Raw genomic sequence first — 24,910 nt, forward strand, 5'->3', positions numbered from 1 at the left:
ATGTACATCAAAAACATCAAAAACCTTGATTGACACCCCCTTGGGCACCTTGATCCTGACCCAAAATAGGGAAAGACTATTGGCATTTGATGATCCGGTGATGCTTCGACGAAGATTGGTGGTTCTTGATGCTTGCAAATTCTTAGGAGTTGTCATTGATGGCAACTCAGCCTACTGATCTGATCTGGTATGAAGTTTTGGCTAACCGGATGTCTTGGATAAAGTATTCCTGGATTAAGATTCTCAATGCAATTCAATATACAATTTTGTGATCATTCTCATTTTCGGTGAAGTAGGTTTTGGTTTCGGTGATCAATGATTAGTTGGTTGGGTATATGAAGCAGATTATCATGACAACCGACCATCCAGTGTTAATTCCTATGCTTGTTTGAAAATCTGGTATTCGGTAGAGCAATAAAGCAGAGTATTCTTCATGTTTGGTGGTGTATCGTGTGTCCGAATTCTTTAAGTAGATTCCGATGAATGGAAATGTGCTTGGGGTGATATGTAAGACCTATAGGAAGTGTGTGATCTTGTATTTTGGTTCCAGAATATGGTTCGGTAATAGATCTAAGCCAACTTGCAGCTACACATTTCACATTTTGATAATTGGTGAAGCCGACTTGTAGAAAATTAATTTTTGTATGTGCAGATATGTAAGACTGATTTGGATGATGCATTTGGTGTGATATGTGATGTGGTAGACTATTTTGAAGTGATTGAGCATAGTTTCACGTGCACATCTTGATCTTGGTTGATCTGGTAAGCGGTTGCAGAGTAAATAAGCATATAAATTACAGTGGATCATTTTGTACTTAATCAGAACTATTTTTTGGCATAATCAGATGATATTTTCCAATTCACTACTTATTGTAATTAGTTTGTAATCTCTTGTAAGGCAACGAGCCTTCCTTCAGGGTTGTTGCCCTATTTTTGTAACTTGAGCAGTGAGCTCTAGGCAGTGTACCTGAATGCAAGTGCATTCCCCTTATGTAATATTATTTTTCTACCAGCCATAGTGGAATAATATTGTGGGTTCAAATCCCACTATGGTTTTTCCCATTTGGGTTTCCACATAAAAATCTTGGTGTTATGGTTGCATGGTTACTTGTTTTATGTTTCTGCACTTTTATTTCTTTGCGGTTCATCTAATGGTTGAAGAATAAGCATAACAAGTTTGAAATTTGTAGAACACTTATTCACCCCCACCCCCCCCCCCCCCCCACCAACCTCTCAGTTTTCATCGATTTCAACAATTTATATCAGAGCCTAGTTACTCTGAGGAAGCCTAACAACTTGAGGAAGGTTTGGGAGATTGAATAAATGGATTCTGGTTTGTAGAGACAACTTTTGTGACACTTGAGGATCTTGATACAACAAGAAATGAAATAAGTTCATTAAAGAGAAATTTGAGTGCAGCTGAAGATTTCATTAAGGATTTGAGAGAACAAGTTAACACTTCAAGATACAAAAGGAAAGAGCTGATGGACAAGCTGAACGAGAAACAAGAGCAAAGCATTGGAGACCAAAGAAAACCTAATGAATGTGAAAATCTTGCTAGAGAGAATGCTATATTGAAGAATGAGATGCAATCCATTGTGATAAAGATGACTAAGCAAATTGAAGAATGGAAGAAGAATGAAGAAAGTTTGACTCAATCATTGAAAGACAGATCAGATGAACGCTACAAACTTATCTATGAGAATGATCAGTTGAAGCTTTGATGCAATCAAGGAGTGATGGACAAGAACTTGAAAGAAAGATTGTTGCCTTAAGAAATGAACTCGCTACTACAAATCAATACAAAGACAAATTTAATTCTAGCTCAACAAGACTTGATAAGATGCTGAAAAATTAGAGACATGGAAAGGAGAATCCTTCGGTTCTAGACAGAGTAATTCAAAGCCTGATCATCAGAAGAGCAAGAATCCTCTGGTAAGACAACCTAATGCTTATAAATTCAATGGTAGATGTTATACTTGCAATAGATTCGGTCATATGGAAAATCAATGCAGAAGTAGGATGCATAATGGTATAATGAATAACATGATGAACAATTTTCCTACCTTTACCGATCAATGTTTCAAATGCAACAATTTTGGTCACAAGTCAAACATGTGCATAATGATGAATAACTTTCAAAAAAAGAGATGTTTTTCATGTGGGATGTTTGGACATATGTCTAACCAATGTAGGAAGAGACCAAATCAAATGAATTTCAAATCTATGTAGAGAAATGTTGCAGGTCACATTGCAAGGTATTACAGAAGCAAGAATAATGATTCGATAAACAAAGGCAAATCAAATAAGAAAGGAAAATAAAAAGTAGATGAAATTAGAAATCAACATAAGAAAATGTGGGTTAAGAAAGAAGATTCCAATGTGCAGAATGGCTCCACACTTGAACTCGCTGATGGAACCTCATCTAGTAACTAGGGCTTTTTGGCCTTAGGGGTTTACCTGTAGATTCATAGAACCCCCTCTACGATGATCTATAATTGATTCTAAAAGGTTGTAGAAGGTTTAAATCATGTATGAAGATGTTATCCAAAAGATCTGATGAAGATTTGAGGCTCCGGTAAGCGATGTCATGAAAATCAGGTAACCGGCTGAAGCATTTATTACAATACAGAATTAGGTTTTCAAAGGTTAAAAAGGAATTTCAAAGTTTTATTTGTCACAATGCGATCAAGAAAAAAGAGTAGACCAACAAAGAGAGAATATTTGGCGATCTAAATCAAACTTGCAATGATCCGAAAGTGATTTCCTACACCCAGTTGAATCAAAAGGTATTTATCTGTTTCATGAAGCTATCCATTTTCAAACCCTAGATTCAAAATGGCATGAACATCTAGAATTTCTACCTCATTGGTTGTTGATATTAAGGATAGGGCTAGACCTTTTTTTAAGAAACACCCCTTCAAGTCTGTCGAAGATGATTCAAAAGGAGCATTTTATTTGGTACCCTATAGTGTTCTTCACAACGAGGATATTAGGGCATACATCCATTGTGATCTTGAGGAGCTTGCCAATGCTAATATGTTGTCCCTATACAACAAACATTTGGTGGATAACTTGGGAAACCTTAAACTAGAATATCATAATTTGTAGGACAAGGATTTTGTGTAGTTCATCCATTTGCCATCATTTGATGAAGATGAATGGATTTGGTACGTCCTCATCCAAGTCCATGATGAGTTCATGTGGCTAGATAGGCCCTATAAGATCACTAAGCAGACAATTCAAGTTGTGACATACCTAAGTGCAACCAATGAAGTACCTGGTCTGAGAAAGGTATCAAATAACACTATAATAGACACTATCGGTTCCCAGTTTGACAACAAAGCAATGCCTATTAGTGACATCTTGGAGCATGATTCCAGATTTGCATCTATGGTGGTTGGTTATAAAGTCTATCAATCAAGCAGATAAAATTCGGTCTCTGAAATTGCAATTTATTTAGCATATTAGATTCTGAAGGAAGATAAGAGGTATGATCTCTGTGAAGTTCTCTTGAATTAATTGCTAAGTAACTTGAAGAAGATCAAATAAGATAAATTTCACACCTTCAAGTTTGGTACTCTTATTATTTGTTTGGCCTTGTACTTCATGAATGAGATTCCTGGTGTTGGCAAAGTCCAATGGGCTTATGACAAACCGGTGGCCATGCAAATCAAGGAAGGGATAATGGGAATTGGTGATGCTACAATGAGAATATACACATTACGGGGCTATTTCAAGACCTTCTCTATGAAAGCTCGAGAAAGAATCCCTAAAGCCATTGTAGAGAAGTATGAGCAAACCATTTGTTTCATGGTTAACAAAGATCAATGTTTAATGGAAGCTATTGAGCCAAGGACTATGTGAATCCTTCCCATGGGCTATGAAGTTGATGTAGTTACCCTTGATGGCTATGCTCAACACATGTTGAGCCAACTGATGGATTAAAAGGAAGAAAGATTTGGTACATTCAAGGAAAAGGACCTCACCTTGCACAAAAATTTCACTGATGTTGGTAGGAAGAGGAAAATTAGGAAGGAAGTAGAGGCAGTTGCAGAGAATATGGGATTGACTAAGGAAGTCATGGAGAGGGATAGAGCTCAAAATATTTTGAGGAAAGAGGATGTGATCAAACCACATCCTAAACCGATGTCCTCCTCTTCTAAGCAACCCAAAGCTAAGCCTAGTAAATCTACACCTATCTTCGACGTGAAGAAACCGGTACCTCCACCTAAGCCCAAACTTGTTGTATCTACCGATGGAGTTGAGAAAAGGAAAAAAGATAAGACTTCAAGGAATTATGTTGCAGCTGAGGAGGTGACAAAGTTGGATGAGGAAGTCTGGAAAGTTAAGAAGACTTCTACCTATGCTTGAGTAGTCAGAAAGCCATCTGGTGATGCTCCACCCACCAAGAAGACAAAGACTCAAGATGAGCCATCTAGAAGATCTAGAGGAACCAAGAAGAAAAAAATTGAGATAGATGAAGCCTTGGAGTCTGGTAAGGTTAAGATTATTCCTCCTAAGTCCTTAGAAGATATAAAGAATGAAATCATTGAGGATGGAAATTTCAATAATCTTTCTATATATCATGAGAATATAGATGATAAGGAGCGGAGACAAATTGAAGAAGCAATTGTTCAATATATGAACAACTTCAGCAAGGTTCTGATTAAATTATCATCTAAGTTACCTAAAGAGTTGTATAATATTCTTGATATCCGGAGAAATATCGCCTGTTGAAAAGATGAAGAAATGCATGAATATGTATTTGTTAATGCTTGTTCAGTTATATCTAGGGATGAAGTTAAAATGTTAATGAAGTTGGTGAAAGAGAAATTCAAAAGAAAGAGGAGAATTAATAGAATTATTCTTGGTAAAATTGATGAAGTTGCAAATGAGACTGAGAAAATAATGAAAGACTTTTTGCTAGAGTAGAGATATGAGGTAAATCAACCTCAAAATGCCACCCATTCAGAAGGAAAATATATTGAAGACACTTCCATTCTGAAAGTACATGCAGAGTTCTCCAATGGTTAGGAGGATCAACCATCTATTGATCCAGTTGAGCAAGAAGCAACACAAGATGCACCTACTAAGAATCTAATAACAGATATTACGATGAAGCTACTTAGGACCCTCCTGAGATAGAAGTAATTGTAGAGATGATAGTAGAGGAGATTGCAAAAGTTGAAAAGAGTGTGAGTGCAGAAGATAAGGGTGATGAGAGAATAGAGAAACCTCTGGTAACTATGACTATGGCTCATGTCTCTAACAAAGGTAAGGAGATTGATGTAGATGATGATTTTTCTCATGGTCTGGTGGATTTAAGCACTCTTTCCCCTCTTTGATAATTGAAACTTTCCACCCAAGCTCATATTAAGGCAAGTGAAGACCTGTTGAAATCTCAGTCCAAAGATAAAGAGGTCATCTCTCTTGCAAATGAGGTTTTGGAAAATCTTTTACCCAGTCTCAATCAAGATTCCAGTGCTTCTCCCTTCGAAAATCTTAATAACTTGTTAAATGTTGTTAGCTCCTATTTTGTATCATTAGAGAAGGTTGCAGATGAAACTATGCAAAAAAGGTTAAATGAGATGAGATTGCAAAAAAATTGAAATAAGTTGAGAGAGATAGAGAGAGCCTGAAGACTGCCATGAAGAGTGTAGAAGAGGCATTGGATGAAGGAGGGAAATTTTTTGAATCATGTTTGGTTTTGCCCAAATCTACTGCAGACATTGATCGACAAATAGGAGATCTTGAGGGTAAGTTAGTCGGTATCGATCATTCTTTTGCACCTCAAACAGTCTTCCTGAGTACCCCTGAAGCACACATTTTGGAACTCACTGATAAAATAAAGGGATTGAACCAAGACAAGGAGAAAACGTTGAGCAGAGCAGGAGAATTGAGAAGTTTGATAACTTCTCAGATGGATACCTTGTTGGGAGAAAAATAGGATGCAATGAGTGCCTTAGGTAAATCGATGCCATCTGATCTTCGGAGTGTTGAGATTTATGCATTCATGTACAATGCCCTAATAAGTGTTTTGTAGTGTTTCCCAAGAGGATAGAACGAGTATCTGAAATCCTTAAAGATGACTTACTTTGACATCTTTGAGTTCATGTAAACAATTGCATTCATTCATTCTTTTGTACATAAGTTTTGGTGGAATCCCACCCTTTGTCATTGATGTCAAAGGGGGAGAGAGAGCAATGAAAAATGGAGAAAGTAGTTTAGGGGTAGTCAGTTAGATTAAGTGTTAAGAATTCATATTTTTGTTGTTTTGCATATTTTTGGACACTTATCATTTTTTAGCAGTGTTGCCATCGATACCAAAGGGGGAGATTGTTGGCATTTGATGATCTGATGATGCTTTGGTGAATATTGGTGGCTCCTAATTCTTGTAGATTTTTAGGAGTTATCATTGATGGTAACTCATCCTATTGATTTGATCTGGTATGAATTTTTGGCTAACAAGATGTCTTGGATAAAGTATCCCTCGATTAAGACTATCAGTGCAGTTCAATATATAGTTTTGTGATCATTCTCATTTTTGGTGAAGAATGTTTTGGTTTTGGTGATTAGTGATTAGTTGGTTGGGTATACGAAGCAGATTATCACAACAATCCACCCTTCAGTGTGAATTCCCATGTCTGTTTGAAGATTCAACATATAGTACAATAGTAAAGCAGAGTATTCTTCATGTTTGGTGGTGTATCATGTGTCCAGAATCTTTAAGTTGATTTCGGTGATTGGAAATATGTTTGGGGCGATATGTGAGACCTGTTACCTATTCTTGCTAACAAGATAAATTAGGTAGAGCTTTTGTGTTCTATAAACAAGAAAGGTACATTTTTTATCTATTGAATTGCATTCATGAACATTTAAAAGAAAGATAAAGAAAATTACACCATCACATTTCATTATGCAGATGCATATGATAGAGGAAAGAATACATAACTTTTGAAAAAGTAATCTTTATTCATATGAACTTAAAAAAACTATTGCTTAAGGTGATGCACCAATGGATAAAAGACCTGCAAACCACTTACAAACTCACAGGATAATCAACAAAATAAGCTGCACAATCTCACAACTCTTCCATTTATGTTTGCAAAAATGATTCTTATGAAAGGCCCTGACTTTCTGGCATTCAGAAAAAGGAGAACAATAATATTCTCACAATTTTGATCCAAAAGCATTAAAACACTAACACAAGCCTGCACTATGACATAATATTCTTTGCATCTAGCATTGAAGGAATTTGATAAAAATAAAGGCTAAAACAATATTTAATCATATAACTCACAAACAATACTTGAAAAACGAAAATAATAGAGAAGGAGACAAGCTTTTATTGATAATTAGGAGCTATCTGCATTACAAATCTGGAAAAATTCATAAATAATGAGTTACAAGAGCATGAACAAACTACTGCTACACAAGTACAAAACTCCAGAACTATAGAAATCTAAGTGAGAAAGAATGACCTATACAAAATGCTTCCAAAATTCAAATTTGAATTTTGGCTCCAAAATGAGTGTGTTGTCACCTTTCTTGGACACCAGGCTCCTAACTGAAAGTGAACTCCTCTCAAATTGCAAAAGGAGTTGTCAAAAAGAACAAAACCTCTTTAGGTTGGATGTAACTGAAAAATCCCTCAAAATTAGGGATGTAACTGGAAGTATCAAGTAGTTAAGTGTTTCAAAACACTCCTTCACTAATCCTTAACCCTCTAGGACTCTTTAACTAATATTAAAGTTTCAATTAGGTGACAAATCACCTATTTTAACTCCATGTGTTGAAAAGAACACCAAGACGACTAAACCTTCTCCCTAATTATCTCACACAACTCAAATCCAACTCAAACTCTTCTTTGCTTTCAAAAAAGAAATATCTTTTATTTCAAGTGATTTATGAATACCACTCTAAATAAAGATTTACAAATCTTGATATGCAAAGACAAAGGAGTTTTATAAAACCCTTAAAGAAGCCTATTTGATTAAATTTTTGCAAGTGTTAAACAAACACTTAAAGAAAAAAAGAAAACCACGACATACACTGAAATAAAGCTCTTTTAAAAAAAATGAAAGGAAAAAAAGCCCATTTTACCCTATTGGGATACATTAGGGTTTGAAACCCTAAGACAAAACTGACAAAAATATCAAAACATTAGTTCTTTCATTTGCCTCATTGTTGTCTATGTCGTGAGGGTGCTGCCATGGTTAGGGTTCATGCATTGTTTACTTCTGGAGCTTGACATTTTTGTTATTCTGAAGATTTGCAAGAGGTTTCACAAGGAATGTGAGGTTAGAACCTTATGCCCAGATCTAGTCTTTCTCACTATGATTTGATGATTGTGCTTGCTCAGTCATTTTTTTGAAACAGTCACTGTACTATGATTTATTTGCATACTATTCTAGCATATTAAGTGTAGGTTCATAGCATCACTATATTTTGTGAAATGGCTTCTCACAACTAAAATACTCGTGTCTGTCACTTAGGTTTAATAATTCATTATCTTGGAGCTATGACTGTACTTCTTGAATGCTTCTATATTCGCTAGATACTGCTCTTTGTGACTTTTGAACTGTGCGAGGGTCGCTCTCACCTTTATGCTTCTGTCATGACAGTGACATTCTTGACCTTGTATTTTCTGGATATCCTTTCATGATTGTATTTTTTGAACATTCTCTTAACAGTTCTCACTATCCTTATATTATATTTGATCATGGTTGCTCTAGTATATTGAAATGTTATTGTTTTGATGACTGTCTCTCAATTTGGTAACCATATTTGTAGTGACCGTAAGAATTATTTCCATTAGCTTGTGGACATTGTATTTCTCTTATCAACTTGTCCTGATATAGGACTGTATCTCCTTTCAAAAATATAGGCACTCACATGTTACTATATTCATCACTGAAGGTTTGTACAAGGACTGTCATCAACTGTGAATGATTAGGACTAAGTATACAAGATGCTTTGTACACTATTGGGGTTGTGTCTCCTATGCATGAATATTATCCTTCAATCTCGATGGTTTTTGAAAATTATTTTTCCATTTTGTACAGATCACTGTGTAATGCTTTCATTTGTTGTTTTGAAGACTACATTTTCTTTTGTTGAGTTAGTTTTAAAAGAATATGCATGTTTTGCTTACTAAGTCTTTTTATTAAAGAAGATAGTTTATTGTCTTGCATGTGATGGGTTTACCTTTTGGGATGGGTGTTGGATACAGGCTAACAAAGAAGGTTGATCCTCTTTTTTGAAAAAAAAAAGATATTTCAAGTGCTTTGGCCAAAACCATGTTTTCATTGAAATAGATGAATGTAGCCTAGCAAAATTATATTGATATGTTTCTTTATCATATGATCTTGATACTAGGACATTGCTTGTGCTTGTTAGAAATGCATGTAGATATGTTAGGTTGTATTGGGGTTCCCTCTTGCCTATTGTTCCTAGGTAGCTAGGCATTTCATGCAGGGTCGAGTATTCTTTGTGTCAGGAAGAATTACACAAGCTTCATGGTTGGGTGGAAAAGCACTTGAGCCATGCTCTTTTCTCCAGGATTTGTAGATGAGTCTTGGGGTCGATTGTATTTAGAGACTCATTTATTATATTTCATACATCATTACTTGAATATTACATGTTTTTGTACATCATTATTTGTATAGAGTTGACTACAAGGTGTGAGAGCCTAAGTTGTACTAGTTATATATCTCATTTCATGTGTTAACACCTAGATTAGGCACTTTTACATATGAGATATAATATGACATCTATATAAATATTGGAGTTATTTCATTTGATTTCAATAGTTTGGGAAATTGAGTTTTTTTTTTTTTTTGTGATATAGTTAAAGGGATGTGAATCTTAGAAAACTCTACCCATTTTTTCTTGACAATATTATTGAAAGAAAATTTTTGAGGTAAGTATTTTTTTTGTGAAGTTCTAGGTAAACTTTTTAAAATGATTGGTGACACCAGCATGTCACATCCTTCGGTACCATGTGAAACACTTTTGATCTAGAGGTATGAACTAGTGAGGTCACAAACGGTGGACCTCATCCCCATTTAACAAAGCTGAGGCTCAAGCTCATAAGCACATTGGATCAGGAAAGGCACAAGCTTGTGATCAGAAAGACCCAATGAGGGTTTGAATCTTGGTGGTGACAACGACAATTCCACCACTTAACCAACACACTATGGGAAGAACCCCAAAATTTTGAGGTAAGTTTTGTATCATGGTTTTAATGAGTCCTTTTGGGGATTCATTTCCTTACCCTAATCTTGGTATAACTATTTGTTGTTGTATTTCTTTATTTCTTCACTTGAATTAGTCCATCTTCTTGATTAAGAAAATTTGTCTCTATTTAAACTTTTAAGAGTACATCTTTGCACAACTATCTTGAAGCAACAAGATGTCTATCTCTATCAATAGTATTAGATAGATACTCACAACACCAACTACAACAATAACCACAAGAAAGCACACGGTCACTTCATATGTAATTCAAATAGAAAATAATAATACCAATGCCCATTGTAAGGTATTTATTTCAATTCCAAATTGAAATGTTACTTTGCCAATATACATTTCAATGTCAATAGCCAAGATCTCGTTCAACCTATTTCTTTTTGATAAATATAATATCAATTATACCAAGTTATTTAGAAAAAAACATCACAAGAAACATGAAAAAATATTTCTATAGAAACTCAATCAATGATTGGAAATGAGTTGACCAAAGGAAAAACGATTCTAAGAACAACTGCTCATCTTTTGGATGAATTATTTAATTCCCATGTTCTTTCTATAGTTTATATCTTTTGAATTCAATGCATTTATGGAGTGTGTTGTGTCTTTATATGGAATCAATTTTTGTATGTCAGATGCATTGGAAAACATCTATGGTGGTGATGAGCATGTAAAGCAAGCTAAGGAAGAAAGCCTTAGAGGTAAATTTGAGGATATGAGGATGGTTGAAGGTGAGACCATTTAGCAGTATGGTATTAGGATTAAGACTGTGGTTGGTGATATCAAAAGCGCTAGTGGAACTATTGATGATACCACTATTGTTAGTAAAGTCCTTAGATCATTGTTACCAATCTATGCAATCAGAGTTGCTACTATCCAGGAACTAAGGTCTATTGATAAGACCAAGGTATCCTTAAATTCTATCATTGCAAATTTAACTGCATATGAGTTGAATAGCTATGATGGTAGTGTTCAGAAGACTGAGTCAGCCTTTAAAGCATCTACTGTACCATCCATAAAAGGAAAAGAAACTAGTACTAGTTATGAATCCAGACAATGCAAAGATATGGACGATGAAGAGATTCTAATGGAGTTCAAAGCTCTTCTTGCTAAAAGACTTCCGAAGGGAACTAGAAAGTATAGAGGAAAACTTCCTTTGAAATATTTTTCCTACAACAAGATAGGACATATAGCTGTTAATTGTCCTAACAATGATAATAAGGATAAACTAGAGAGGTTTAGAAAGTATAAAGGAGGAAACATAAGAAATTATCTAGTTGTTGTGGATGAAGGTGTCACTGATGAAGAATCAGAAGATGAAGAAAATAAAGACAAAGTGTTTGTAGTAGTAAAGGAAGAAGTGTCTGACAAGAAAGCACTTGTCTCTCACATTGACAACTCTAATGAGTGGATAATTGATAGTGGTTGTTCTCAATACATGACTGGTGACCGGAGAAAGTTTCTGTTTCTGGAAGAATATGATGGAGGTGTTGTTAGATTTGGCAATGATGCACCATGCTTGGTGAAAGGTAAAGGATCCATCTCATTGAATGGAAAGGGCAGTGCAGATGATGTCTACTGGGTAGAAGGTATTAAGCATAACCTATTGAGTGTTGCTCAGTTGAATGACAAAGGATTAGTTCTAGAATTCAAAGGTGGAATTTGCAGTATAATTGAGAAGAGTGGTGAAGTTATTGCGACCGGTAAGAAGACCAGAGGTAACCTATTTCAGTTGAATGCTAAGATAAGTTGGTGTCTAATGGCTAAGTTTGATGATAGTTGGATATGGCATAGGAGACTTTATCATATGAACTTTGACAACATTGTTAAAGCCGGTAAGATCAAGGTGGTAAAAGGATTACCTTTGCTGAACAAACCTGAGAATTATTTGTGCAAAGAATGTCAACTTGGGAAGATGTGTTCCTCAACTTTTAAAGGTAAGTCTTTCTCAGCAGAAAATTTACTTGATCTTGTGCATACTGATTTGTGTGGTCCTATGAAAACTAGAAATATTCAGGGAGATAGGTATTTTATGATTCTTACTAATGACTGCTCAAGAATGATGTGGGTCACATTCTTGAAAGACAAGTTTGAAGCATTTGGAAAATTCAAAGATTTTAGAGCATTAGTAGAGAAAGAAAGTGGTAAAAAGATAAAATGCCTGAGAACTGATCAAGGAGGAGAATTCACTTATGATGAATTCAATAAGTACTGTGAAGATAACAGTATCAAGAGGCAGTTGTCTTCCCTAAGGACACCTCAACAAAATGGCATAGCAGAAAGAAATAACAGGACTGTAGTTGAAGTGGCTAGAACAATGTTGATCCAAGGAAAAGTTGCTCACACTTTTTGGAGAGAAGCGGTGAGCACTGTAGTCTATACTATGAACCGGGTACTCATCAAGAAAGGCAAAGAAAAAACCCCTTATGAGTATTGGACCGAGAAAAATCCCACTATGAGTTACTTTAAAGTGTTTGGTAGTAAGTGCTATATCAAGAGAGGTGAGCATTTGAGCAAATTTGATACAAAATGTGATGAAGGAATATTTTTGGAATATTCCACTAAGAGCAAAGCTCTCAAGTGCTACAATAATAGAACTCAAAAAATTGTTGAAAGTATCAATGTCAGGGTTGATGAATCCCCTGAGGAACCTGAGGAAACATGCAGTGAAGAAGTGGAAGATGAACTGGGTGTAGCCTTCTGAGAACCGGTTAAGAAAGAAACTTGTAAAGATCTCAGTGTTCCTATACCGATAGAAGCTGCAGTGAGAGAAGATGAAGAAGTTAGTGAAGAAGAAGAAGAAAATCTAGTAGATTAGGCTAGAATCATTCCTAGATATGTGAAGCTGCATCATGATCCAAAGCAAATCATAGGAGATAAATATGCAGGGATACTCACAAGAAGAAAAGTGAAAGAAAACTCTTCCATGATTTCTAAATTTGAACCCAAGACTTCAAGAGAAGCTAGATTACAGATGAAGACTGGATTAAAGCAATGGAAGAGGAGCTAGACTAGATATAAAAGAATGCGACATGGTTTGTGGTGCCTAGACTGAAACATAAAAATGTCATAGGTACCAAATGAGTCTTCAGGAATAAGCTAAATGAAGAAGGCACAGTTGTAAGGAACAAGGCTAGGCTTGTATGCAAGGGATACGCTCAAGAGGAGGGAGAAGACTATGGATAAACCTTTGCTCCTGTGGCTAGACTAGAAGGTGTTTGAATGCTACTTGAATTTGCAACATTTAAGGGATTTAAGGTTTATCAGATGGATGTGAAATCTTCTTTTCTGAATGGAATCCTAGAAGAGGAAGTGTATATAGAGAAACCATAAGGGTTTGCCTTAACAACAGATAGTGACATGGTGTGTAGATTATACAAAGCCCTATATGGACTAAAACAGGCACCTAGGGCATGGTATGAAAGAATACACTCTCATCTTGTGAAGATTGGATTTCAGAGAACAAGTGAAGATAGAAACAACTACTTGAAATCAGAAGGTGATCAGATTCTGATCTGTGAAGTGTTTGTGGATGACATAATATTTGGAGGAGATGATAAAATGAGTCATGCATTTGCAGATGAAATGAAGAAAGAGTTTGAGATGTCTTTGATAGGAGAAATAAAGTTCTTCATTGGTTTACAGATTCAGCAAATGAAAGAGGGTATGTTTATTACCCAGTCCAAGTATGTCAAAGAGGTATTGAAGACTTTTGGCATGGAGGAAAGCAAACCAGTTGGTACACCGATGGTGATTGGTTTTAAACTAACCAAGGAAGATGATTCAACACTGGTGAATGAAAAAGAGTACCGTTCAATGATCGGTAAATTGCATTATGTGGTGCATAGCAGACCAGATATTGCTCATGTAGTGGGCATAGTAGCTCATTTTCAGAAATGTCCAAGAGAATCCCACTTGGTAGCTGTCAAAAGGATTCTTAGATATATGAAAGGAACAATTGATTATGGATTGTGGTATCCATATAATGGTGACTATAATCTTAAGGTATATACTGATGCCGATTGGGGAGGTAATGTGGACGACCGGAAGAGCACAACCAGTGGAGTGTTCTTTCTTGGTGGAAGATTAGTATCATGGACAGGTAAGAAACAAAGTTGTAGTTCTCAATATACAGCTGAAGCAGAATATGTGGCAACATTTATGAACTGCACTCAAGCAATTTGGATGAAGCATGTATTGGAAGGTTTCAAGGTACCTGTATCTGAACCGGTGAATATATTTTGTTATAATACAAGTGCAATAAATATTTCTAAGAATCCAGTATTGCATGCTAGAACTAAGTATATTGAGCTTAAATATCACTTCTTGAGAGAGAAAGTTCAGAATAAGGAGGTTGTACTACAACATGTTTCCAGTAGGGAGCAACTAGAAGATACATTTACTAAGCCCTCACCGAAGACTACATTTACCTATTTCAGAGGTGAATTAAGGGTTCTAGCCCTTCATGAAATCAACTAAAGTTGTGTGCTTCACATCAGTCAAGTACTACAGTGACAAATCTTTCCAGATTGATGTCTTGAAGGATGCTACTCCTTAGGGGGAGCAGCATAGTAGATCTTGGAAGCTTGTGCCTCCACTTTGGCATTGTTGTCAAAGGGGAGAAGATATCTGATGTATGGGGGAGAAGATATATGATAATGCAAATACACTGGTCTATGAGGTTTCAGTTGCAATGCTACACTGAGTATTGCCATCAATGCCAAAGGGGGAGATTGTTGGATATCATTGGCATATGATGAACTGACATGTTGATATGATGACAATGTATGGTCATTGATGTCAAGAAGTTGGTGAATCGATATGAAGAGGCATGAAGAGATGTAGTGAGCCAGTGTCAGGGTTTCACTAAGTGTGACTACCGATTGGTAGTCTCAGCTCTATGGTTATCGATTTGGTGATTCAGCTTGTGTGATGCAACCGATGATACTCTGTGATGAGTTAGCTAAGAGATGTGAATGAGATCGAGGTGCCACACTAGCCTTGTGCATGTGAAGGATTGAGGTATGAGAAAATCGACCGCGTTTGAAGTCTACCTCAGGAATGATCAATCTTCTTAGTGGTATGAGAAGAAAGCATGATGGGTTACTGATTCCCATGTGCGGTGAAGAATGAATGATGCAGATTGTCTTGTGATCTGTTTGAATTTGTAATGCTCTATGCAATGTGTTTGGACGGTCAGGATTGGACTGCCTATGTTGTAAACCTGAGATGCTTAGGGTTTAGGGTTTATTCTACCAATCTATCTGTTGTCTATAAGGTCGATGATGTTTGTTATTGTAAAGTTGTTGGCAAATTTTGTGTGTATCTGAGTGATGAGATACTTGCTACACCAGTAAGAGGAAAACTACATAAGTGTGATTGCGGAGGAGAGGAAATGAAAAGGATCTGCCTTGGCATGTAGTGCTATTATCAGATTAGTAGTTTTTCCTGTTGTCTTCTAATCATTTCAATAGATGGAAAATCCCTTTACCAGGTAGCTTTAACAGGCTTATTGTAAAACCTATAACCAGGTGACTCAAGATCATTGAGTTCTTCAAACCCTCTAGCGAGATAACCTTTAACAGGGTATATAGCTATCCCTTAACCGGGTGATCTCTAACAGGATCAGTTCCTAGCAGAACCTTACTGTAAAGTCTTTAACCAAACTAGGCTCCTAACAGGGTGAGCTTCAAAAGAGTTCAAAACAAGCTTGTGGATATTCATCCCCACCCTGGTTTTTCCCATTTGGGTTTCCACGTGAAAAATTTGTGTGTTATGTGTTATGCATTTTTCATGTGATGTTTATGAAGTATATGGTTAATAGGTTATGGTATTTCTAGTTTACCACATGCATATGTTTATGGGTGAAGTTGATGTCAAGTATTGATCCTTTCAGACTTATCAATTTATGGTATCTGATGTCTTGCTGTGTTTAACCTGTATTGCCATGGTTAAGTTCAATAATGGTGATAACCAGTTGGTTTTGCTTTAGCTAGATAAGTTGTTGGGAGAGTTTTTATCTGTATTGATTCACCCCCCCCCCTTCAGTACTAGTTGGGGTATCTATTGTTCATCGTTATTCATCACTTAGTCCCTTCTAAAGAGGCCCAAATTTGAACATTTTGGAGTATTGGTCATGCCATTTTTAATTTAATTATGATGTTTTGATATGACTGTTGGAAATTGGCCTAAAAATGAAAAATACCTTGAGAACCCTATATAAAGGAATCATCAAGAATTCATTTGATGATCTTTTGTCATCTAGCAATTCCATTCAAGTCCTAATTCCTCATTCAAGAGGAAATCCGAGTACAAGGAGCTTCAAGCTACAACACCTTATCTTCAAGTATGATTTCATGATGGATTTTGTTGTGATTTATCATGTTATTACATCAAAACTTGGAGGATTTATCTAAAGAGCATTCAATCATCACCATTATCAATCTTGAGGTATAATCTTGTTAATTCAACATTTCACTTAAGATTTAGCCTCTGCCCTATTAGAGGAAATCTTTCTTTTCTAATCAATCATAGTTGTAGTGCCTATTAATTAGACTAAGGTTTAATTAATATCCCTATTCTTCCAATCGACCTATTAACCAAATTAAATATTTGATTAAAATCCATCTCTTCTAGCCCAACCTATTAATTAAACTAAGGTTTGATTAAGTACCCTCTAGCCATTTAATTGGATAAATCTTATTTATTTAATTAAAACCCTATTTTCCCTTTTAATTGAATTTACATTTGATTAAAACCCCTTTTCATTTAAATAAATTATTATTTATTTGTGAATAGTCCCCCCACTTGCAAAATTCTACAAATGCAACTTGCACCCCTCTTGGCTAAAATAAATCTTTTATTTTATCTAAAAATGCCTATTTTCCTCCACTTGCATTCTCCTACATTTTCCATTAGCATGCTAATATTCTTTTAGAATCCCTCTAACCCCTCATTAATTAGCCTAATTCTTCTAATCATGTCACATCCCTAAATTTGGGGGAGTCGCTTCTCCAAATTTGGAAGAAAGTCTTCTAAATGTGTTGAAGACTCTACCTTCAACAAGTTAACTTGTTGAGTCTTCCAAACTTGCAAGGTTATCTAACTTTCAACAAGTTAACCTCCAAAGTATTCAAAGAGCATTTAATTCCTCTTACAAGACATCACCCTATCCCATGATGGTTGTCCCTTTGGCCATCCCTCAACTTTGCACAAGAGTTTACCTCTTGGACAATAACATGCTCCCTTGGATAAAGGCATTATCCAATGATGTCATCTCTTGAGGTTACCCCTAATGCTTACTTAGCATCTAATGCTTGCTTAGAATCCTCTCAAGCCATCTCAAGGTCACAATTGTCAACTTGGGTTTGGATTGAACCTCCCTCATGGATTGATAACTTTCAATCCTAGCCCTTGTTGAGATTGCTCAATCTTGGCCCTCCATTTTTCTATTTTCTCTATAAATAGAGCCCAATTATTCAATCTAAGGATCAATCATCTTTTGCATCCATATTATAGTTATTTTGTTGTGCAGGTTATCAAGGAGCTCCAATTCTTCATCCTCAAGCATCTAGGCCATCCTAATTGCATCATAGATTAGATTATATCATGTTTTAGATTATCTTTTAGCTTAATTTCATATCGATTCCATAGAATTATCATATCCCATCTTCATCTTAGCTTAATTACATCACTTAATCTTTCAATTTGGAAATACATCCCCATTTCGCATATCATATCACTAGTTTTTCATCTAATCACTAGAATCTTAGTTGCATCCATTTTGATCCTAGATCATATCCTTCAATCTTGTTCTTTAGGTTATCATCTAAAAGATCAAGTGCTCTTCCAAGTGAGGGCCACCTTGAATCTTGAAGATCATTGGAGATAGATGACCATGAGATGGTTTTGAGCAATTTGATTTGATGAACATGCTTTCTTCATTTAGATTTCTTGATATAATGTTTTATGGGTGCATTTGATTATTCTTGTTGTCTTGTAGGCCTCCAACAAATCAGGTGCACATAAAAAAATGGCCTTCTACTATAGTCATCAATGAATAAAATAAACTACACAAAATTTGAAATTGAATGAACATTAACAAGACTAGAACATTAGAATGTATCAAGTCCAACAACCTAGAAGATTTGTAAGAACTAGAATAAAACTTAACATGATTTTATTTACCATAAATGAAGTGTTTGCAAAAATCAAACTCAAGATTACAAGCATCAAGCCCTCAATGACACATTTAGTTTTTAGGATTTTGAGACCTTTCTCACCAATGTGGCCAAATCTTTGGTGCCATAATCAGCAATGGTGTCAATCTAGAGGGATCTCTTGTTAGACACAACACCAATCAATTTGTTTAATTCATCATTCTTGATAAACTTCAATGTAGGTATAGTTTCAAATGAACATAAACCAGTTAAGTCACTTAGGGCCAATTTCAAATTTTGATATGGTCAATCCAACCATAGACAATCCCCATGAATTCTGCCCAAAACTATCTTAGTTATCTCTTCATCCTAAAAAATAGGAAAATCACTCTAAGCATCCAAACCCTTATGCACTAGGATAGCATTCTATTCCCTAAATCTCTGTGTGCTATGTACTAGATGAATTCTCTTGAAATTTCTAAGTTTTCTATGATCATATTAGATTCCAAAGAAACATGAATGTAACTGAAAATGTCCTCTTTACATACCACCTTGCTAGGAACAACTGAAAATGCACCAATCGGATCTTTCAATAATGAAATAAAAGGCCTAAATTCAGAACTAGGTCTTGCTCCGCTATTACAACTGACAATATTAGGGTTTTTCATCAAAGATTAATTTGAACAAGAAAAATACTTTGAAAAATTCTTCTTCACTTCTCCTTGCGCTGTGATGCTCTTCAATCACAAATTGCACAAATGTTTTCAAATAAGCAATGTATAGTCATCAATTACGGGTTCCTCCAAAAAGATGACACACTGTATATCCGCAACAAATGAAAAAAGTTTTGAACCATCAAACTTGCTTAGAATCCATCGAAAATCACTTCCACACATCTGCAGTGCTGAGAACAACCCAACACAAAACCAAGAGGGGATGATAAATGTGCTTTTTTAAGATCTCCCCCTCAAACATAGATGTTTGAGTTAGTTACCAGAAGAAGGGTTTGCACCAATAGAAGGTGCATATCCATCCACATTCTTTTCTTCAATCTTATCATCACATTTCTTCACCCATTTCATCTTCATCTTCTCATTTTCCTTATTGACATCAATTTTCCTTTATGGACCATTCCATTTTTCAATTCTGTTTATGCATTGTCTCACAATGTGACCCATCTTGTTACATTGTGACATATTGGACCTTTATGAGGTTTACCACCATTCCTTTTGTTATTTGCAAATCCTTTGTTTTTCCTGCACTCAATTTCTTTGTGCTTGTATGCATTGCAAGTATAGCATATTCCATTGAAGAAATGAGTATAACTCAAATTCCTGTATCCATTCCTCATCATCTTTACTTTTGCATTTAGTAGCCCTATGTCCAAACTTATTGGAAGAGTAATATCTTATGCTAACTATTTTATTTATGTTCTGAATACTGCATTCTCTAGCTCTATGTCCAAATCTATTACATGAAAAACAATTACCATTAAAAGAGGAATACCTGATAGGAACAAAAGGAGCTCTTTGGACATTTATTCTGTTTTGATTTTTCTAATATTTGCTATCTTTAACTGTGTCTTCTCATTTATCTTTCTTCGAGCATTCTCCTTCCTCAAATCCAAGTCCACTCTTGTCTCTATTTTGTCTCTGAGAATTAAGAACTGCATCAAGCACCTCACCTCCACCTTTAAGTTTCAGTCCACTTTCAATCCGTTCTTTTCTAACTTTTAGTTTTTCCTTAAGTTTGACAACTTCGTCTTCAAGCTTTGCACACTCTCTAGTATTCTCATCGAGCTTTGTTTCAAATTCATCAATTTAACATTTTTTTCCTTTGTCCAATAGGGTTCTTAAACAAGAAATCTTCTCAACTACGTTCTTGTAGTTCTCTCTACTATCATCCAGGCCTGCAAGAGAAGATCTTAATTAGCCTTCCATGTCAACTATACCATCCACATTGTTCCATCCATTTTGATCCATATCATCCATGTCATTCAACTCTTCGTAAAAAATATTGTTCAAAATCCAAGATCTACCTCAGTAGTTAAGCTGACTCTTCAAGAACCAAAGCTTTTATACCAATTGTTGAACACTACCAAAAGTTGAGAGGGGGGTGGTGAATCAATTTTTACAAAATATTTCCAAATCAAAATGCTACAAACTGATCATTCATCCATAACATTATGCTAGAAAGAAAATAGCAGTAACAATAAAGACATTCACACAAGAACACCAGATTTTTATGTGGAAAACCCAGACTGGGAAAAACCATGGTGAGAATCTAGCTCACAATATATAGTAACAAATTTACAATGACAAAAAAGCTTCCTGTCGAAAGAGCTTACTGCTCTAGACTTGTAGACTGAGGCACACAACCTCGGACAAGATACAAAAAGGACTTGCTCAACTGAAGATCACTTCTTTAGGCCAAGATACAAAATTGCTAGTAGAAATAGATCAAACTATATATACAAAACGCATATGTTAGAATGTAGATAATAGTTCATTGTGCATACTCATCTGTCTACTCTGTTATTCTCTGAATCTTCGCACTTTCTATCTCTACATCTATTAGTCATTCACCTTACTCTATATATATCCATCTCCATACACACATACTTGCACATATGCACCCATACACCTATGTCTTCTAACTCTGCCAATCTACTCAATATATACTAATTGAGTCCAAAACAAACAACACTAGGTTGGCCAAGATAATATGTAACGTGTACACAACATCTACCCAAAAATATATCATCCAAAAGGTAAAAAGGATGTGTGAAAGGTTTACAACAAGTTAGCATGCCTTCCAATTATCACCAAAATACTTTACACCCAACTATTCAGACCAACATGCATAAACCGTTACAAAACTTGTTCAGCTAGAAACGTATTGTCTAAACCTGGACCAAAAACAAATTAAGCAGGTCATCCAAAGAAGATCATAACATTTGTCTCATCGAGAATAGAAACATGTAATTGCTTGAGACATATTCAATACAAATACTTATTCCAGTCCATAATAAACTTCTCCAGAGCAAACAACAGAAATATTCTTGGACCAAATAGGGAACACCATACCTCCAAAAACATACTATACCATTACTTCATATTATCTTTTCAAGGAAACAAACATCTAGACCACCAATAGGATCAACTTAACATATCCATATTCAGATCACCAACAACAACCGGACAAAATGAGATTGACAAAGGTTTGACATCAATAACAACAATGACATCCAAATGTGAAACATTTATAGCCATACATCTTCTAATACATGTGTTGCGAAGGCTGTGAGAAATGCGTCACCATCATCCTGAGAGGATTTGTTTGAATTTGAATCAGAGGGTCTCTTATTCTTTGTTTTCTCCTCCTTACATTCTTTTAAAAAATGACTAGTTTTGTCGTAGTTCCAACTTTTTTTCTTTGACTTTCCAAGAGACTTAGGTCTCCCACAAGATTTGGATATGCCTCTTTAATCTTTCTTGTCCTTTTTCTTACCTTTGTCTTTTGATCTACCACAAATTGGAAGAGCCTCCTTAGCTAACTCAGAAATATTCCTCTACATCCCTACAAAAAGTAATGATCTTACCACCTCATCCATCTTGAACTTAGTGGTTGTAGTCCCAATTGCCATAACAAGGTGACCCCATGAATCTAAGAAGAGAAAACAATAGTAGCATGCAACAATCTTGCTCGTCAGTTGTGTAACCAACGAAACCCAACTGAGAAACAATCATGTTGAATGCATTGAGCTGATCACAAAGGATCCTTCATTTTCTATCTTCAAAGAATATGTATCTTCTTTCTTAGGAAAATATTTTTTACCAAGAATTTAGCCTTAAAAACATATCCAAGCTTCTTTCAAAGATCTTTCATAGTCTCCTCTTTAGGGACATTTAACATAATGGAATCTACTAGAAACAAAGCCTTATGAGGCCCTTAGCTTTTTGATCCATCATATCCCAGACATCTTGTGTTGTAGTTTGAAGTTTTGTTTCATATATTGTAGCCCATAGATCTCAATCTATGAGCATATCCTCCATCTTTAACTTCCATAGTTTGAATTTAGTGTCATTAAACTTCTCCATATCAACTTTCAAAATCTAAACGAACCCGTTTTCCCCGCTTGTAAGATCTATATATGCAGGTTTCTTGCTTTGAACAGTTTTCATTTGTCAAAATGGAAGTTTTGGAACAGGGTATCGATATCCATCGAAGTGTATTCGAATGCCATGATTGCCGGATATGCACAATGTGCGTTTGCTGAAAAGGATTTCTAAAGAAACATTCAAACGATTGCCATTGGCAGGTGTAAAGCTAGAACCCACAACCTCGGTCAGCATCCTCACAGCTTGTGCAAAAATGGGAGCTTTGGAACAGGGTATGAACATCCAGCACACAATGAATGATAGAGGAATTCTGCAGATGTTGTAGCTGCAATTGCCCTGAGAGATATCTATTCAAAATGTGTAAACCATAGACAAGGCACGTTAACTGTTTGACAAAATGCCTCCACAAAAACAGGACTGTTGTAGTCGATCAAGGAAGGATGGTGAAGGCTTATCAATACATTTGCGCAGCTAACTTCTCCAACACTTGAGAAATCTGACAGAGATGTAGGTATAGTCTAGAGGCACAGTATTTCCATCCACATTTTTTAACTACGCACTCACCACTCAGGTAAAGTGGGAGACATTATTGAAGATAAGCTGCTGTTTCAAAATGTAGATCAGAATTGTACAAAGATCGTTATTAGTTGTTTGTGAAAGCTGTAATAAAAAGTGAAAGTAATGTTTTTGATTCAGAGCTATGAAGCGCATGATATGTCATCCGGTTTTATGTGAAACACTTTTGATTCAAAGCTATAAGCGGTGAGGTCACAATCAGGGAACCTCATCCCCACAATTCATTTGTTCAAACTCGCGAGCTCAAGGGCCCAGTGAAGACACAAAGCTTGCGAGCACAATAGCCCAACAAGGGTTTGAACTTTGGTGGCCACTTCACCAACAAAGTGCTTTAACCGCGACACTACACGTCTAAAGACATAAAAAATGAAAATTTTAATTAAAAAAGATTGTATGTTGATTTTATCTTTCATAGACATACAATCTTTTACAATATGATTTTATCTTTCATAGACATACAATCTTTTACAATATGAAACTATCTTTGAATTCACTAAATACTCCTTAACATTAAATTTTAATAGGCAGCCAACATTTAATTTTAATTGGATTCAACAAATTTAATCATGTCAAAATATAATTTTATCAATATTTCATCATGGTAGAAAAAGTTTATGTAGTAATAGGTGTAATCTATTATTTATTACATTGCTTAGAAGACATAACTAATTGAATAAAATTAAAAATAAGTGATGGAGTGTCTAGTGTAAGAGACATATTTGAAATAAGTTAAAAAAATTTAAAATATAATTTATTTATTTTTACCAATTTAAGAACATGGTGTATGAATATAATCACCTATTAATTTCTTTTGCCGTGCCCCTTCATCTTATTACATGTATAGTATCATAAGTGGAAACTAAATAGAGATGAATATGATAAAATATTATATGTTATTGAAGAGTGAGTTGAATCAATTAATGTTGTATGAAAATTATGGTCAAGATTTTTTATTTCATTAGATAAGTGTGATCTCTAATTATTAACATAATATTATCTTAGGTCTACTATAATAAGGTTTAGAATAGGTGTATTAAGTGTCTTATACCTCTACTAAAAGAACATGTATAGAGTAGGGTGTATTAAGTGGGTTAGTTTTAGAGTAAGTGTCTTATGTGTCTTTGAATATGTGTCTTGAACTTCTACTAGAACCTATATAAAATAAGTGTCTTATGTGTCTTTGATCTACTAAAATAAGGTATAGAATAAGTGTCTTAAGTCTACTAGATGAAGGTATAGAATAGGTGTCCTAGATGGCTTGGGATACTAGAAGAATGTATAGAATAGGTAGTCATTGGACTGGGTTAGGGAGGCCACATGAGCTTCTACATTCATGTGGTTGGTCTTATGAAAAGAGAATACATATTTTTAAAACTAAGGGAACCTCTTTTTTATTAGTTTATAATTTAATTGTAACATTTAAAATAAAATATTATATGTTACAACCTTAATTAAAGTTTGTAATAATTATATAGAATGTTAACTCATAATTTATAAATGAATGTTAAGTCATAATTTATAAATGTATTATTACCTTTAGACAAATCCTAGCATATGTACATTCACACATAAAAAATGCATAAAATATTTAAAAAGAGTGATGCACAATAAATTATAAGTGATGTCACCAAGTATTTATAAGTGATCTTGATAAATGTCTCTTTGAACATGTTTTACAAGTGACATTTTCAATTTTCCTTTTGGGTTTACACTTACTTCTTGTTTTTTCAATGTTCTTTAAGAGAATGTGGTAGAGGATTGATAAATATTTGAGGAAACATGGTTAAATATTTATACACT

This window comes from Cryptomeria japonica, chromosome 4 (genome assembly GCF_030272615.1).
Source record: "Cryptomeria japonica chromosome 4, Sugi_1.0, whole genome shotgun sequence".
Taxonomy (NCBI): Eukaryota; Viridiplantae; Streptophyta; class Pinopsida; order Cupressales; family Cupressaceae; genus Cryptomeria; species Cryptomeria japonica.